General features: G+C 39.5%; 2 pseudogenes and 1 gene segment (V, D, J or C); 2 read left to right on the forward strand and 1 right to left on the reverse strand.

Annotated features, from left to right (window-relative positions):
- LOC144466991 (Ig kappa chain C region, B allele pseudogene) overlaps positions 1 to 12,114 on the forward strand; it is a 35,457-nt pseudogene extending 23,343 nt beyond the window's left edge. Inside the window, exon 2 of the transcript XR_013493382.1 lies at positions 11,529 to 12,114. The product of XR_013493382.1 is annotated as an Ig kappa chain C region, B allele pseudogene (transcript). The remainder of the gene's footprint in view (positions 1 to 11,528) is intronic.
- Positions 1 to 16,095, reverse strand: part of LOC117266944 (Ig kappa chain V-III region MOPC 63-like) — a 305,866-nt gene that overhangs the window by 258,545 nt on the left and 31,226 nt on the right.
- LOC144467004 (Ig lambda-2 chain C region pseudogene) lies at positions 274 to 1,757 on the forward strand (annotated as a pseudogene). The gene is made up of 2 exons (XR_013493388.1): positions 274 to 415; positions 1,242 to 1,757. The product of XR_013493388.1 is annotated as an Ig lambda-2 chain C region pseudogene (transcript).

The following is a 16,095-nucleotide window of genomic DNA, read 5'->3' on the forward strand; positions in this document are numbered from 1 at the left end:
ACTCACAGGTTTTAATGGAGATAAATTATATGTTTATATTCATTTTAATATTAGTTTGACATCATTATTATTTAAAATGCATCATGGGTATTTGACCACGTATTAACTGATATAAAACTGTGAAGAAAAATGACTTTTTTTACAAACAGACTGTAATCATTTCTCTGTCAGGTGTAGAAAAGTAAAGAAAAACTCAAGAAATAATCTTTATTTATGCAATATTTTCATTCCATGTCATTAGAAACACTTTGTAGATTTATTATAATATGATTTTCTCTGTGTAATTATAAAAATCAGAGAGTATTTTCAGTGGATAGATGCTTGTTCACAGTGCAGGAGGTTTTTGTACGGCCACTTAATGAGTTTGTATCACTGTGGGTCACTTTTGGTGGAGGAACCAAACTCGTCGTTGACTGTAAGTACCAGAGATTTTATTTCATTTAATTTAATATATAGCCGACAGAACTATTTTCAAGTATTGAATGAGACCTTGATCAAATTCAGTGTTTGTATGTTGATGATATTTTTTTGTTATTTGATCTATCTGATGAGAAATTGTAGAAACCAAAATTATCTCAGCATTTTCTTTAAATTTAAAATGAAAAACCATGAAATAACAATTTTCTTATTTTGTTTCATAGTGATATTGAATTTTTTGTCTCTAAAAAATGTTTAAAAGTAACAGTTGTTCAAATCAGAACTTGAACCCTCAAAAAATAAAATTACTAGGTTTTTTTTTTTTATTCATTAATTTGGAAATTATATTTCTAAAAATTGAATTATAATCCGATGTGGATTCTGTTAAACACAGAGATGTTTTTCTCAGTAAATGCAGTTTATCTTTGTGTTCACGGTTCAGTCATTTTCCATGTAGTGAAAAGGAAGTGAAAGAGACAGATGACAAAGGTTTTAACTGTATTCACATGAGTGTTTCAGCTCTGTCAGTTTCAACAGAAGAAAATCATCACAGGGACGAGTTATTCACTGTCACACATTATGAAACACATATGAAGATGTCATCAATAATCATTATCAATCAAGCTTTGTAGTGTCACTTGAATCATGTGGCTGATGGTCTGATTCTGAGTGATTTATGAGTGCAACAGCAGCACAAGTTATTCTGTTTGATTTGATCAAATGTAAGAAATGAGCAGGATGTGATTTTTCTTTATTACCAAGCCTTCACTCTCATTCCTTTGTCTTTTCTCCCCCCTCTCCTCCCCCCTCTCTGTCTCCTCCAGTGGGTGTGGTGCGGCCCACCCTGAGCGTCCTCCCCCCCTCCAGAGAGGAGCTGCAGCAGGACAGTGCCACACTGGTGTGTGTGGCCAGCGGGGGCTTCCCCTCAGCCTGGAGGCTGGGCTGGAAGGTGGGGGGCTGCAGCAGCTCCTCAGGGGTGTCACACAGCCTGGAGGTCCTGGGGAGGGACGGCCACTACAGCTGGAGCAGCACCCTGAGCCTCCCTGCAGACCAGTGGAGGAAGGCGGGCTCAGTGAGCTGTGAGGCCAGTCTGAATGGACAGAGCCCTGTCACTCAAAGCCTGGACCCTGACCGCTGCTCAGAGTAGAGAAACAACAGAGTCTCTGCTCAGTCAAATTCTGCTTTTACAAACAAATCCAACCTGCTGTAATTAACATGTGATCTGCTGCCATTCTGCTTTCATGTGACTTCATGTCTTTATTTCAACATTTATACATTGTTACAGTCACATGCTGTCGTCTTTGAGGTTTTGAAACAGAAATAAATATTTCATGCACTTATGTCTGGTGGTCCTTTTTTGTTCTTTCATTTCTTAAGTGTGGATGAAGTTAAAATGAATCATTGCTGGGTTTGGTTAAATATCTGCTGCTGCTTCTTTCATGGAGGAACAAAAACTGCATTGAAACCTTTTGCTGGGGAAAAGTATAGAAATCTATTATTAAAGTAAAACATGCACTGAAATAATAGAAAAAAAGCATCAGCACTTTAATTTAAAGAAATAAAGAACATTATTATCAAGAAAATCACAGCAGCATAAGATTTGTAGTCGTAGTTATGTTTGGCTGACTGACTTCAACATCACTGTTAAGAACATGAGTCAGAAATATTCTACTGAGAAAGGTTAGACAGGTATAGTGTTATAATATTAAAGCTGTACAGCAAAGAAATGACCAAGTTATCCTGGTAATATGATAATATAATAATCATTTTGTATATTACAAACTCTTCATACATGAGGACTGTCCAAATTAGTCCTTTTTACTGTGTTTGGTTGACTCATGTTTGAATTTGTAAAGAGCTGGAAGAACAGCAACCAAGCCCCTGAGTACCAACATTTCTGTCAGGATTACAGCAGCAGCTGGTGAAATCATAACAAGAACTGGGAAAAGTTTATGAGATAGAGTTAACAGGAATATTCAGGAGCTTGTTAGTTTGGGCCTAACGCCCAAAAATAGCATGTAGCTCCTCTAAACACGATGGCCTGAGAATCAAAAGCAAAATCGTTTGGGCCGAGAAATTAGAACAAAGTCGTCACTGGCTTTGGGGTAAATGGTTTCAGATCAAAACTGTTATTTAAAAAATCATGATATTGTGAATTTGGGCAAAAACACGTTGTTGCAATCGAAGGCTTGATCGTTCTGAACCAAGTTTAGTGTGATAACACAGCAACGACATGCTTGGTGAGGTTACTGTCAGCTCTGTGTTCAGTGGTCTGTGTCAGAGTCTCTTCCTCTTCAGCAGCTGCAGTCGCTTCCTGCTGTAACAGCTCAGTGTCTCTGCAGTCTGACTGAGGGAGGTTTTTGTACGACGAAAAATCACTGCGTGAACACTGGGCCACTGTGGTAACTCTGACAGTAATAAACTGCTGCATCTTCAGTCTGAACTCCACTGATGGTCAAAGTGAAGTCAGAGCTGCTTCCACTGCCACTAAACCGAGCTGGTGTTCCTGATTCACGTGTGCTCACAAATTTTATTAGGAGCTTTGGAGGCTGTCCAGATTTCTGTTGATACCAGAACATCCGATCTCCCCAACTATCTGAATAAACAGCTCGGCTGGTCTTACAGGTGAGAGTGACAGTGGATCCTGGAGTAAATGTCACCACTGGAGGCTGAGTCACAGTCACCTGAGCGCTGCATCCTGCAGACAAAAACAAATCATTCATTTATCAGCAGAAATCAATGAGAGATTACAACTGCAATACTCCAATAATGTCAGATACATTTTTAGAACCTCTCACCCTGACTCAGAAAACCCAACATGACAAGCAGAGTTATTGTCAACATCATCCTGATGCAGTTTTCAGTGTGAGTGCATGAAAACAGTTCAGACTCTCTGTGACATGAGAACTTAAAACTGTGAGGAGCAGTGATGCATTAAAGTCATGCAAAACACATTTGAGAAGGCAAACACACACCTGTCCTTGTGAAACAGAAAAAGCAGAGGTGAGTTGGAGAAACAGTTCATCATCTTGAAGATCATTCGGTCCTTCGCAGCCCATTTAGACAAGTGTGACTTTATGCTCCTTCTTTAATGGTTCTTGTCTTCATCATAAACAATCTCCTTTTCTCCAAAAATTTCTTTATTGAAGTCTCAAGCCAGACCCACTGCGGGTATTCATCTTGTGTGTTGAAGGAGGACCAGTAGGGGAGCTTACTGATGTTGCTGGCCCAGTAATAATAATCTCCTTTTCAGTTCTTTACAGTATCACATTACTCTGTCTCCTTTAACAGGTCTATAGCACCCCCTGCTGGCAAACTGTATCAACTGAGCTCACTGACGTGCCACAAACATTGATTGACTTTGAATTTCTTCAATAATTTCATGTCACTGATCACATGATCCAGGTGTTGCATTTAGAATAATGTGATGTAAACACATCTGACCTCAACATATTTGGGGCCCGCTCAGTGTTTCAGTTGATCATCCCAGCTACCTGATCTTTCTCTCTACACATCACAGCAACACCAGCACGTCTCTCCTTTCAAAAAAGGATATAAATTAATGAAAAGATCAACATCACAACATAAAGATGAAACGTAATGCACACCAAAGGTTGTAGTGAGGTTCTGATCACTGGTAGAAGACCTGCAGCTTGAAAACAAGTGTCACACACTCTGGCTCCATATGCATTTCTCTGTCATTCAGATGACACTTCAGCTCTCAGGCTTTCTCAAGACCAACAATCACACTCACACACAAGCACACTGATTGGTTATATAGGTCACACCCTGGACACACAGCTGATAGTGATTAGATCATCATGTGACACCATTAGGTTGAGCACAAAACAATCAAGAGGCCCTCAACAAATCAAAACCTTTGAACAAAACAGTTTTTAGCTACACAACATTTAAAAATGTTAAAATACACAAGTATTAAGTCGATTTCTAAAACACAAATGGCAAAAGTTTAGACATCAGCTCTAACTGAACATCAGAAACAACTTTATCTAAATATCCAGTAAGTCGAGGAACATACAGAAAACATTTCAAGTCATAATTCATAATCAGTCCATTTGGGTAACAGAGTTCTTAGACAGTGGATCCAATCATGTTCCCTCCTGGAAAGTAAAACATCCAAATGACCTCCTCTTGCAGGGATTGTTACCTTCTCAATCCAATGATGGAGGTCATGAGAAAATGGAATACTTCCTGTCAAAGAGAAATGCATATGGAGCCAGAGTGTGCTACACCTTTTTTCTTCCATCAGAATCAATACCACTCTCATATCATATGGTGAATATAAAGCTTAGTTAAAGGAGGTAAAGTTGCAGGTGTCTTATGAATTGTAATTGTACTACTGTCTGTGTAAAATGGACATAACATGATGCTGGTTCATATATTTTTGACATGGAATAGAAACAAAAGTTCACAAGAACATATAATATGTGACAATGTATTGTTGTGAATATGTAGTGTGTGCTTGGTGAGGTTACTGTCAGCTCTGTGTTCAGTGGTCTGTGTCAGAGTCTCTTCCTTTTCAGCAGCTGCAGTCGGTTCCTGCTGTAACAGGTCAGTGTCTCTGCAGTCTGACTGAGGGAGGTTTTTGTACGGTGATAAATCACTGTGTGAACACATAAGCACTGTTGATGAAGTGTGCACTCTGACAGTAATAAACTGCCGCATCTTCAGTCTGAACTCCACTGATGGTCAAAGTGAAGTCAGAGCTGCTTCCACTGCCACTAAACCGAGCTGGTGTTCCTGAATGACGTGTGCTTATAGATCTTATTAGGAGCTTTGGAGGCTGTCCAGATTTCTGTTGATACCAGTGCAAACAGTCGGCACCACCACATTGCAGATTGACAGCTCGGCTGCTCTTACAGGTGAGAGTGACAGTGGATCCTGGAGTAAATGTCACCACTGGAGGCTGAGTCACAGTCACCTGAGCGCTGCATCCTGCAGACAAAAACAAATCATTCATTTATCAGCAGAAATCAATGAGAGAAAAGGCAGCACATCATGTTTGAAATGTTGCTGAGTGAATGAACCTGTGAAACAGCAGCAGGCCAGCGTCCAGATGAGGATGGTGATGAGAGTCATGGTGTTTGTGCTTTCTGCTGTGTTGACTGACACATCTGAGTCCTGCAGTGTTGAACTCACAGGACTATAAACCTTCTCACTTCACTGGAGGATCAGCTGACCATGCAAAGCCTCCTCTCTATGGAAATCATTTCTCTGCTCTCAACACACTCAAGGCAACGTGGGACACAAAATCAGGAGGAATACTGCTTGGATTTACACCATCTATCATCTTAATGGAAAAGAAGAAAAGATTTATATTACAAGTGCAGTTGAGGATTTAAGGACAAGTTTGTGTTCACTGTGCTTGCTATGATATGTCTGTTTGTCTGCCTTTCATTTACTCACAGGGTTTAATGGAGATAAATTATATGTTAATTTTCATTTTAATATTAGTTTTCAAATCATTATTATTTAAAATGCATCATGGGTATTTGACCATGTATTAACTGATATAAAACTGTGACGAAAAATGACTTTTTTTACAAACAGACTGTAATCATTTCTCTGTCAGGTGTAGAAAAGTAAAGAAAAACTCAAGAAATAATCTTTATTTATACAACATTTTCATTCCATGTCATTAAATAAGTGTTGTAGATTCAGTAAAAATTAATTGTTTCTCTGTAATTATAAAAATCAGAGAGTATTTTCAGTGGATAGATGCTTGTTCACAGTGCAGGAGGTTTTTGTACGGCCACTTAATGAGTTTGTATCACTGTGGTGGACTTTTGGTGGAGGAACCAAACTCATCGTTCACTGCAAGTACCAGAGATTTGATTTCATATAATATATAACAAATACAACTTTCATCAGAAATTTAACGAGACTCTGATTAAATTCAGCGTTTGATTGTTGTTTTTTTGTAATTTTATGAAGCTGATCTCACAATCAGAGAAGAAACTTCAAATACATAAATATTAACTTGCAAATAGTTGCATTTTAATTTACACAAAATAAGTCATTTATTATTATTTTACTATTACTGTTTTTTATTTCTATTGTTTTCATGGTAACATTGAATATTTCGCTAATGGAAAGAAAGTTAAAAAGTAACAGTCAACAGTCAAATCAGACTCTGAATGCTCAAAAATTACATTTGTGGTTACAATTTCTTCATTTATGTTAAAAATATCAAATAATTTATTGAATTATAATCTGATGTGGATTCTGTTAAACACAAAGATGTTTTTCTCAGTAAATGCAGTTTATCTTTGTGTTCACGGTTCATTCATTTTCCATGAATGAACGTGGGACACAAAATCAGGAGGAATACTGCTTGGATTTACACCATCGTTGAGTTTGTCAATCATTATTATTTAAAAGACATAATTTGTATTTGACCATGTATCCCGACTAAAAACCTTTGAAAAAAATGAAGTTGTTACAAACAGACTGTAATTGTTTGTCTGTCAGGTGTCGTCAGAAGGCAAACACACACCTCTCCTTATGAAACAGAAAAAGCAGATGCAGTGAGAGTTCATCATCTTCATCTTGAGGATCATTCAAAGCCCGTGTAGAAAACTTTGACTCTATGTTCTTTTTTCATGGTTGTCTTCTTTGAAACATTCTTCTTTTTATTTCTTCATCGTCTCACATGACTTTGTCCTCATTAACAGATCTACATCGCCCCCTGCTGGCAAACTGGACCAACACTGAACTCACCATGACCTGTTATTGATTGACTTTGATTTTCTTCATTAATTGCATTTATGTCATTCTTATTATCCAGAACAAGGTGTTACATTTAGGATAATGGGAAGATAGATATATAGTGTATTTCATTCAGAATCTGCTGAGTGACTCAGCTTTTTATCCCAACTACCTCATCTTTTTCACCAAACTTCACATCAACATCAAGACGTGTTTCCTCCTTAAATAAAGGATTAAAATGTTGAGTGATAAATTGGAGTTTGTTTGTTTGGTGTGCAACGTGGGTTGTTGTTTTGTGGTAATAATCTGTTTGAATGAGAAGATAAATATTGTAACAACAGTTGTGTTGATACAAGGATGAGTTTCAATGAGAGGTGAAGAGAGCAACATTGATGGAAAATGGAGGACAATGTGTGCAGCTCAGCATGAAGATGTGAGTCTATTCTTAATAACTGTGCTGCTGTTTGTGAAGGTGTTTGTGCTGTATTGAAACCCTCAGTCTTGGTCAGTGAAGGTCGTGGGAGACAGTTGGGCCTCAAGTCACAGTCAGATCAGTATCAGGCCTGAAGGAGGCCTCGAGGTCAGGCTGCTCCACCTCTGCTGTAGTTATGTTTCTCTGTGTTACACTCTGTATGTTCAACTGTGATTCTCCTCAGTCGAGCCTTCATTAAATACTGTGTGTAATCTATCAAAGTCTCTGGCAGTGTTTTCACTCTCACTGTTGACTGGTGTTTACCTGATAAAGCTCAAAAGAACAGTTTGAAACTGATTTTTTAAATACTTGATCAAACTTAATACCACTGTCATATTGTATAGAAACATGAAGCTAAAGCCAGCAGCCAGTTAGCTTAGCTGGAAGGAGGGGGACAAAGGGGACATGTCCCCAGGCAAGGACATCTTCAAAACTCACTATTTCATTTCTGGATTATTTGATCTGTCCAAAACTGAGGTCTCTAATGGTAACGTGGCAACATCACAAAAAAGAGGGAATTCAGAAAAATATTGTTTCTGGTCATGAAATATTTTGGCGCACAGACGTCCCCTGTAAATCCACAACACAATGAACACCATGGGATGTTGGTTTTCATAATAAACAGTTTTAAACAGATCTTGGCCTCCTCTCATTGGCTCCCTGTCAATGCAGCTCAGACTTTTAGGAGCTTCTGATGACTTACAAAATGAAATGAGCCTGCCCCTTCACATCTGTCTGATCCCCTTAAACTTTATGTTCCATCCCATGTTGTCCGCTCTCACAGCTCCTGTCTGTCCACAGAGTTAAAAGAAGGCCACAGGGTCTTTTCTTATTAATCCTCTGGAATAACCTCATGTGGACATGGAGGCGGCTGAGGCTCAGGAGGTAGAGCAGGACGTCCACTAATTGGAAGATTAGCAGTCAGGTCCTCGGCTCCTTCAGGCTGTATGTCGAAGTATCCTTGAGCAAGATACTGAACCCTATTGCAGTGTGTTAGTGTGTTAAAGCTGAGTAACAGGTGGCAACATGTACGGCTGCCTCGATCTCCAGTGTGTGAATGTGTGAACATGACATGTAGCATGTAGCCTAGTGTTCAAGTGCTTTGACTCGTCGGAAGACTAGAAAGGTGCTATACAAGTGCAGGTCCATTTACCATTGACATCAGACAGTCTGACTCTGTTGAGGCCTTTAAATCCAAACTGAAAACTCATCTTTTCACCTTAACTTTTATTAAGTTGATTATTCTTTGATTAGTTCAGGCTTGTACCTGATATCATTATCCATGCAGCAAGTTGATCTCAGTCTCAATTAATCTGTTCAGACAAGTGCAAGTTAGTGAATAAGCACAATTTGGGTGTTCACAATGTTGAAGTAAATTATTTTAATACTTATTGATGTTACTGTCTGTGAACAATGTGCATCATGTTGGTTTTCATTGCAATGTTTGTTTCACACTGTCGTTAAGGAGGAATTGATAGAAAACTGCATTCTGATTGCAGTCTGAGGCCTGATCACTCTGACCCAAAGTCAGGGTGATAATGCTGCAAGGAAAACTAGAGAAGAAGAAGTCACTGCTCCAAAGTGTAAATTGTAAAAATAATAAATTGATGTTGGAAACAAAGATCACATTGAGGCTTGTGCTTGGTGAGGTTACTGTCAGCTCTGTGTTCAGTGGTCTGTGTCAGAGTCTCTTCCTCTTCAGCAGCTGCAGTCGCTTCCTGCTGTAACAGCTCAGTGTCTCTGCAGTCTGACTGAGGGAGGTTTTTGTACCACGACAAATCACTGTGTGAACACATGAGCACTGTTGATGTAGTGGTAACTCTGACAGTAATAAACTGCTGCATCTTCAGTCTGAACTCCACTGATGGTCAAAGTGAAGTCAGAGCTGCTTCCACTGCCACTAAACCGAGCTGGTGTTCCTGATTCACGTGTGCTCACAAATTTTATTAGGAGCTTTGGAGGCTGTCCAGATTTCTGTTGATACCAGAACATAGCTTCATGTTCATTTAAATCAGAATCATAACCTGTGGCAACAGCTTGGCTGGTCTTACAGGTGAGAGTGACAGTGGATCCTGGAGTAAATGTCACCACTGGAGGCTGAGTCACAGTCACCTGAGCGCTGCATCCTGCAGACAAAAACAAATCATTCATTTATCAGCAGAAATCAATGAGAGAAAAGGCAGCACATCATGTTTGAAATGTTGCTGAGTGAATGAACCTGTGAAACAGCAGCAGGCCAGCGTCCAGATGAGGATGGTGATGAGAGTCATGGTGCTTGTGCTTTCTGCTGTGTTGACTGACACATCTGAGTCCTGCAGTGTTGAACTCACAGGACTATAAACCTTCTCACTTCACTGGAGGATCAGCTGACCATGCAAAGCATCCTCTCTATGGAAATCATTTCTCTGCTCTCAACACACTCAAGGCAACGTGGGACACAAAATCAGGAGGAATACTGCTTGGATTTACACCATCTATCATCTTAATGGAAAAGAAGAAAAGATTTATATTACAAGTGCAGTTGAGGATTTAAGGACAAGTTTGTGTTCACTGTGCTTGGTATGTTATGTCTGTTTGTCTGCCTTTCATTTACTCACAGGGTTTAATGGAGAGAAATTATATGTTTATATTCATTTTCATATTAGTTTGAAATCATTATTATTTAAAATACATCATGGGTATTTGACCATGTATTAACTGATATAAAACTGTGAAGAAAAATGACTTTTTTTTTTACAAACAGACTGTAATCATTTCTCTGTCAGGTGTAGAAAAGTGAAATAGAACTCAAGAAATAATCTTTATTTATACAATATTTTCATTCCATGTCATTAGAAACACTTTGTAGATTTATTATAATATGATTTTCTCTGTGTAATTATAAAAATCAGAGAGTATTTTCAGTGGATAGATGCTTGTTCACAGTGCAGGAGGTTTTTGTACGGCCACTTAATGAGTTTGTATCACTGTGGGTCACTTTTGGTGGAGGAACCAAACTCATCGTTCACTGGAAGTACCAGAGATTTATAATTTCTACAAATAAATATTATACCAAATTTTGCTTAAGAAATGCCATAAATTATGAAATTATGATGATTATTTTATTTTTTATGCATTTTGTGTGATTCATTGAGCTTGATTGATATCACAGTTTGAAAAAAAAATCTGCAAAGATAAATATTCTTGTTGTATCAGAGATAATTTTATGGTTAAATTTACATTACAAAACTTGAATTTCTTCATATTTGGTTTTCAATTTAACTTGTGTCAAACCAAATTTGGCTGCTCAACTTGTCTGAGGGACATTTTACTGCTCAGTAAATTAATGTGTTTTCTTATTTTGGGATTTTTATATTCACACAGTTGTTAAAATGAAATCTAATATGATGTTTAAACATATAATTGAATTTATACAGTTAAGCTGTGGTTTGTGTTCACAGTTCGTTAGTTTAAAGTGGTGAAAAGGAAGTGAAACAGACAGATGACAAAGTCTTTAACTGGACACAGATGTTACATTTTGTTCCACCACAAAGTTATTTACTGTCACACATTATAAAGCTGATACAAAAGAAAATCATACAAAGTTATTCAAGATTTAAATTCCATGTACACATAATTAACGTTGCAATATATTGTCTATGATGTAGATATTTTTGATGAGTGCCACAGATGAAGATTTATTACTTTCGAAGCCAAAATGACATCAAGTTTTCTAATTTAGTTTTATTAGTCAAAGCCTCATTTCCTGTCATGTCTCAGCTCCTCTCCTCTGTCTGATCACAGTATGGTGCACACAGCTGATCCACAGCAGTGTTAACCTCTGTCATGTATCATAACTGTGTCATGTTCAGCTGTCTGTCCTACAGTGGAAGTTAATCTGCTCCTTGTGTGTCTCTGCTCTCCCCTCCAGCTGGCCCCATGGTCAGGCCCTCAGTCTCTCTGCTTCCCCCCTCCTCTGAGCAGCTCTCTGGGGGCTCGGCCACGCTGGCCTGCCTGCTGACTGGCTACTCTCCTCAGGAAGCCGTGGTGAGCTGGGAGGTGGACGGTACAGAGGTGACAGAGGGGGTCCTGAGCAGCTCAGAGGAGGAGAAGAGCGGACGCTACAGCAGCAGCAGCACCCTGAGCCTGAGCCAGGAGCGCTGGATGTTAGGAGAGCTGTACTCCTGCAGGGTCCTCCATCATGGCCACAGCCAGATCCAGTCCTTCCGCAGGAGCCAGTGTGAGGGCTAGAGGGACTGGCTGAAGCCCAGGACAGGAGCTGTGTGTGGGGGGAGCAGGAGGAACACACCTGCTGCTCTGATCAATCTGAGTTTGAATGTTTGTAGAGGAAACTAAAGCTTTGTGTGACAGAGAACAACACTGCTGTAAAGTGTTGGACAACAACAACTTAGAGAGGAATGTGTGGAGCTCAGCAGCTAGATGTGAGTGTGCTTCATAACTGTCATGTTGATGACTGATGTTTTTGCTAATAAAGCTTTCACTGATAAATAACTTCATCAAGTCTTTGGTCTTTAATCTCATGAAGAGCAGAAAGAAATGAAATGCTTTCATAACTTCATCTGATACTCCTCTCTGTGGGAAATGAAAAGCTTTGGATTCATCATGGAAATATAAATATCATTATTTTGTCTTTGTATTTGTAAGGAACTCAAAATTATATAGTGATATAAAAAAGAAACCATTTTTTATCATCAACAAAACCTCAAAAACATTTGTGGTTCAAATATGTGATCAAGCAACAGTAAATGTGAACACAACGTAATGTGGTGTTGAAACATATTTTATATTTCTAAATAAGATGAATGTTTTGTGCAGCTGTCAGTAGAGACACTGTTAAATATGTTTTGATATCAGTGAGTCCAACCAGAATGTAACTTTCCCAGCTTCCTCATAAAGAGACTGAATGAAGTGACAAGAATATAAATTTCAAACTGTATATGGAAGAGCGTCTGTGAGTCTGTTTCAGTTTTATTTACATTCATTGTGGTTCTGCTTGATGACTCTTGTGTTGTGTTCACTGGACCAGTTATCCTCATCACAGTCTCTTCACCAACCCTCTGCACCTGCAGCAGGCCGTTTTCACTTCAGTCAAACCAAAGGAGGTTTTTGTACGACGACAAATCACTGTGTGAACACTCCACCACCATGGTCACCCAGACAGTAATAATCTCCAACATCTTCAGCCTTAATGTCACTGATGGTTAAAGTGTAGTGAGAACCAGATCTACTGCCACTGAATCGAGACGGAGTTCCTGATAAGCGAGTTGATGTGGTGTGTATAAGAAGTTTGGGAGCCTGTCCAGGTTTCTGAAGGTACCAACTGAGATCAGCACCAATATTTGAACTCCCTGTGGCGCTGATGGTCACAGTCCCTCCAAGACTAACAGACTTGGATTTGTCAGTCTGAGTCAGAAAATTGTTGGCAGAAGACTCTGAAATGAGAAATGAAATATAAACCTTGAGTATCAGCAGTTTAGAATATAATAAATTAGACATTAATCAAAGCCACAATGTCAGACACATTTTCAGAACCTCTCACCCTGACTCAGAAAACCCAACATGACAAGCAGAGTTATTGTCAACATCATCCTGATGCAGTTTTCAGTGTGAGTGCATGAAAACAGTTCAGACTCTCTGTGACATGAGAACTTAAAACTGTGAGGAGTAGTGATGCATTAAAGTCATGCAAAACACATCTGGGCACACCTGTCCATGTGAAACAGAGAGGGAGAGATGAGGTAGAGGAAGTAGAGGCTACATCTCCCTGTGGACTGATGAAGAACATGGAGAAACTTTTGACTCTCTGTTCCTCATCTCTCTGCTGTTTCTGTCTTTGAAAAGTTTCCACAAAGTCTTTGTGCTCATAAATAGATGCAGGCTGCCCTCTGCTGGCTGTCCAGGCTCACAACAACTTCATATTGACATGAGATTGATTTTGTATTTGGCCTGTGGCTCTTTTCCCCGTCTGTCTCTCTGTGTGTCTGTGCTGTGGGCGTGGCAACTCTCTCACTCTCCTGGGTTCCTGATTACATTCATGCAACTCACCTGCTCCCTGCTGCTCACCTGAGAACTATCCAGTAATCAACCCTGCAGTATAAAACACCAGCTCTCCTCTCCAGTCCTCACCATGTCATTATGTCTACCAGTGTGGTACAGTCACGCTTCAGACCTCTGTTGAACTGTCAGTTCAACTTAAACTCTTGCTTGTGTATTTTTTTGTGGATACTTACCCTGTGTTTTCCTCCATCATAGGATCACCTCCTGCCTGCCTGCCTGCCTGCCTGTTTGACCCTCTGCCACTCTCCCAGCCAGCCAAACCTCCAATCTTGTGTTGTTTCCCTGCCATCAGCTTCTATCGCCTGGATTTCCCTCCACAGCCACATTCATTATCCTGACAATACAGTTGTGTTCAAAATAATAGCAGTGTTTAAAAAAGTGAGTAAAGCCCAAAATCCTTATAATAGCTTTTATTTCCATACATGCAAATGCATTGGGAACACTGCACATTCTATTCCAAATCAAAACATGAATCAAATGTGTCATTACTTTAAAGAAAGTGAAGAAAAAAGGAATATTCGGTTGTTCAAAAAAATAGCAGTGTCTGTATTTTCCTTTACAAACTCACACATTTACTGTTTAACCTGAAAAATGCTTGAAGATTTAGCTTTCCAGTGAATCACTGAACTAATATTTAGTTGTATAGCCACAGTTTCTGAGAGCTGTTTCACATCTGTGTTGCATGGAGTCGACCAACTTCTGGTACCTGTGAACAGGCGTTCCAGCCCAGGACGATTGGACTGCATTCCACAATTCCTCTGCATTTCTTGGTTTTGCCTCAGAAACAGCATTTTTGATGTCACCCCACAAGTTTTCTATTGTATTAAGGTGCGGGGATTGGGCTGGCCACTCCATAACGTTAATTTTGTAGTTCTGTAACCAAGATGCTGTTTGCTTACTGGTGTGTTTGGGGTCGTTGTCTTGTTGAAACACCCATTTCAAGGGCATTTCTTCTTTGACATAAGGCAACATGACCTCTTCAACTATTCTGATGTATTCAAACTGATCCATGATCCCTGGCATGCAAGTAATAGTCATGGCACCATAGTATGAGAAACATCCCAATATCATGATGCTTGCGCCACCAGGCTTCAGTCTTCACAGTGTACTGTGGCTTGAATTCAGTGTTTGGGGGTCGTCTGACAAACTGTCTGCGGCCCCTAGACCCAAAAAGAACAATCTTGCTTTCATCAGTCCACAAAATGTTGTGCCATTTCTCTTTAGGCCAGTCAATGTGTTCTTTGGCAAATTGCAACCTCTTCAGCACATGTCCATTGTTGCAACAATGGGACTTTGCCAGGGCTTCTTGCCGATAGCTTGGCTTCACATAGGCATCTTCTAATTGTTACAGTACTCACAGGTAACTTTAGACCTTCTTTGATCTCCCTGGAGCTCATCATTTGTTGAGTCGTTGCCATTTTGGCTATTCTTCCATCCATTTGAATGGTAGTTTACTGTTTTCTTCCACGTCTTTCTAGTTTTGGTTGCCATTTTAAAGTGTTTGAGATCATTTTAGCTGAGCATCATTTTCAGCACTTCTTTATATGTTTTCCCCTCTCCAATCAACTTCTTAATCAGAGTACGCTGTTCTTCTGAACAATGTCTGGAATGACCCATTTCACTCAGACTTTCAGAGAGAAATTCATTATAACCAGCATGTGCAACATTTGCTGCCTTCATCCTTAAATAACGGCCACCTGTTTGACACCTGTTTTTTCACAGATTGAATGACCTCACTAATTAAACTCCACACTGCCATTATTTTGAACACGCTCCTTTCAATAAATGATTCAGTTACGCAGAATCAGCAGCGTACATGTCATGGCTCTTGAGTCCTTTAGTTTTCTATAACTGTACTACACCTACTAGTACATTATTTGCCATACAGGAATATAATTTCTACCAAAAGCAGTGACTGATCTGGTTTGTCATGTTGGACTGCTATTATTTTGAACACAACTGTACTAGTTTTGTTTTTTTGTTTTTAAATCCTGATTTCATGAACTGGGACATGAACAACCCTGTTGCAGTCTGAGGCCTGATCACTCTGAACCAAAGTCAGGGTGATAATGCTGCAAGGAATACTAGAGAAGAAGAAGTTACTGCTCCAAACTGTAAATTGTAAAAATAATAAATTGATCTTGGAAACAAAGATCACATTGAGGCTTGTGCTTGGTGAGGTTACTGTCAGCTCTGTGTTCAGTGGTCTGTGTCAGAGTCTCTTCCTCTTCAGCAGCTGCAGTCGATTCCTGCTGTAACAGCTCAGTGTCTCTGCAGTCTGACTGAGGGAGGTTTTTGTACCACCATAAATCACTGTGTGAACACCCAAGCACTGTTGATGTAGTGTGCACTTTTACAGTAATAAACTGCTGCATCTTCAGTCTGAACTCCACTGATGGTCAAAGTGAAGTCAGAGCTGC

Source organism: Epinephelus lanceolatus, chromosome 15 (assembly GCF_041903045.1).
Source record: "Epinephelus lanceolatus isolate andai-2023 chromosome 15, ASM4190304v1, whole genome shotgun sequence".
Taxonomy (NCBI): Eukaryota; Metazoa; Chordata; class Actinopteri; order Perciformes; family Serranidae; genus Epinephelus; species Epinephelus lanceolatus.